Source organism: Sturnira hondurensis, unplaced genomic scaffold (assembly GCF_014824575.4).
Source record: "Sturnira hondurensis isolate 20B ecotype Veracruz unplaced genomic scaffold, ASM1482457v3 Scaffold0002638, whole genome shotgun sequence".
Taxonomy (NCBI): Eukaryota; Metazoa; Chordata; class Mammalia; order Chiroptera; family Phyllostomidae; genus Sturnira; species Sturnira hondurensis.
In genome coordinates this window covers 7475919-7478459 of record NW_028075269.1, presented here as the reverse complement: position 1 = coordinate 7478459, position 2541 = coordinate 7475919, and the positions used below count along the sequence as shown (strand labels likewise).

The following is a 2541-nucleotide window of genomic DNA, read 5'->3' as shown; positions in this document are numbered from 1 at the left end:
TCTTCGAGGTCCACTGACAAGCCCTGCCCACCAGACACAATGAAATATCTTACTGTCAAGAAGTAGTATTTTATAGCTTCTAAGACTTTCCCAAATTTCTCTCTAGCATATTTGTTTTGTCCTTGAAACTTTCAGTGAATGATAAATATCATCCTGGAATAACCAGTAAACATGCAAATACCCCACCAGGCAAAGGGAAAATATCAATTCATTCACTGTGGGACCCAGGATGTTTAAGTGGCCGCTGGTTGCTAGGATCTAAAACACAGGAATGCGTAAGGTGAGAGCAGACTTTTTAAGCTGGGGCCCTGAAACACTATGCAGACCTTTCTCTGCCCCCCTCTTTTTCTCTCCTCTTCTGCCCTCTTTTTCATCTTCACTATTTACAGCTTTTCTTCCGGCTGCAGTTGGAGGCATTCACAGGATAAACATTAGAAAAATAAACTCAGGTGTTTAGTAGGTGAATTTCAATGACACGAAAAACAGGTGAAAATGCCCGCAGTGGAAGAGCCAAAACAGTTTGTGATTTCCCACGGTTTTCAGTTATGTTCTATTAGTCTTAGCTTCTTTCACAGCCCCTGTGAGTTTGCTGTTGGCTATGTTTGCAAGGCTATATTTCTTAACATCATTTAAAAGGCTTTAAAAGTGTAATCTCTTTGCCTCTGAAGATAATAATCCAAGTTTGTGTTATAAAGAGCATTGCATTTTGTTCCTCCCCCCAGCATGTTTAGATCCATTATCCCATTTGACCTTCATATGACCCTTTATAGTAGCAGGACAGGAAATTTTGTTCCAGTTTTCTAAATAAGACTTGGAGAAGCTGAGTGACTTATGTAAGGCTACTGAGCTAATAAGGGCCACAGCTGTTCTTTGTTTGGTTCATACACCATATGTTCTAAGGGCACTCCAGGGGATTCCCATGAAGCTCTTAAAGTGACATTAATGTCCAGATAAGCATTGAGGGAGCCGTGGTCTCCTCGACTGGTCCTGGTTTCTGTGTCTGCATGTCGAGAAGAGTCTGCTACTTTGTCTAAAATGTGGTAGCATTGATCACTTTTATAACCTTGCAACTCCCAGGTAATACCTGCATCTGAAAGTGTCCCCAGGATGAAATTGCAGCCTGAGGGGTAATTCATTGGCACATCATGACTGACGTGCAGCAGGACTCTAGGAAGAGGTGTTCAAGCGAGTAGAGCCCAGAAGGCTGGACTCAGAAGTTGCCTTTCTTGTTTTAGGTTTTTCTCATTGCCTAGCATCCCGAGGTATTAGTGTGATAATTCAGTGTCCCTTTTTAGGGATGGGATTTCGTTCTAGAGTTTCTGTGGTTATAAATGGAGTGATGATAATTGAGCACCCGCAAGTGCCAAACATTTGGCTTGGTACTATAAAAGCATTAACTTATTTAGTGTTCATAGAAAAATTATAAGGTGGTTGTTTTTGCCAACAGTTTAGAACATGAAAAGTAAACCAAGGACATGACTCTTTTGTACAGTTAAATCAAGTTTAAGATTAGCAAGGACAAAATAATAATATAATATATTAACAATATAAAATATATAATATAAAATTAAAATGTCTCATATTAACCCATAATGGTTTACTAATCAAATGATAATTACATCTAATCATTTTTCTATATATCTCATTTCCTGTCATTTTATCCCATAAAGCATATTTTCCTACTTATTTCACCTTCATAGCTAGTTTTATGATTTGGAGGCTCCAAAATTTATTGCTGTCGATCTTATCACTATCTTTTCTCTTGTCTAGCATTTCTTAATGTTGGAGCTTTTATCCCATGAGGCAATGCAAGAATCCATATTTGGACAGGTATTTTTCTTCCATTAGTTGACTTTATTGGTACAATACTTACATATGGGGTTCTGCAAAAAATTAACATTCCAATTTTGACTTTTTATGTTATAATATCTGAATTCACTTCATTAAGCAATTATGGTGACTACTAAGTTTTAATTTATTAAATTCCTACTATATATTTTCTAAAATTTCATCATTTAATCTTTACACATAGAGGAAGACTTTGCAGAGTCTAATTTGAAATTCAGAAAAGGTGAACAACTCGTACAGAGTTGTGCAGATGTGAAATGATAAAGCATGCATTTGAATACAGTTCTGACCAACGCAGAAGTCTGTGCTGGGTCCAGTTTTCAGAATCAAGGAATGTTTTACACGGGGTTGTGTCACCACCGTCTTTGTTTAAAAATGCCAAGTTTTAAGACTGTACTTTCAGGGATCATTTCTATAGTTTGTTAAAAATGCCAAGGGCATTTTAACCCAGACCTATGCTGGGGACAGAATATCAGAGGAGGTTTTAAAATTCCAGAAAATGTATCATGCAATGAAACTTTCTGATGTAATTAGAAATATGTTTAGTAGATCGATTTCATTTTTCATCAGGAGCAGGAAGTAGTACTAGAAGGCACTGGTACCAACAAAACAAGTGCCAGCTGACAGTCTGTAACGCTTTCAGACGAGCCCATTGCATCCAATGTGCTTTTCCACTGGAACAAAATCTCTGGC

The 2541-nt window shown here is 37.5% G+C and overlaps 1 pseudogene; it reads left to right on the top strand.

The window, feature by feature from the left end:
- Positions 1–2235: 2235 nt before the first annotated feature.
- Positions 2236–2330, top strand: LOC118983223 (uncharacterized; annotated as a pseudogene).
- Positions 2331–2541: the final 211 nt, after the last annotated feature.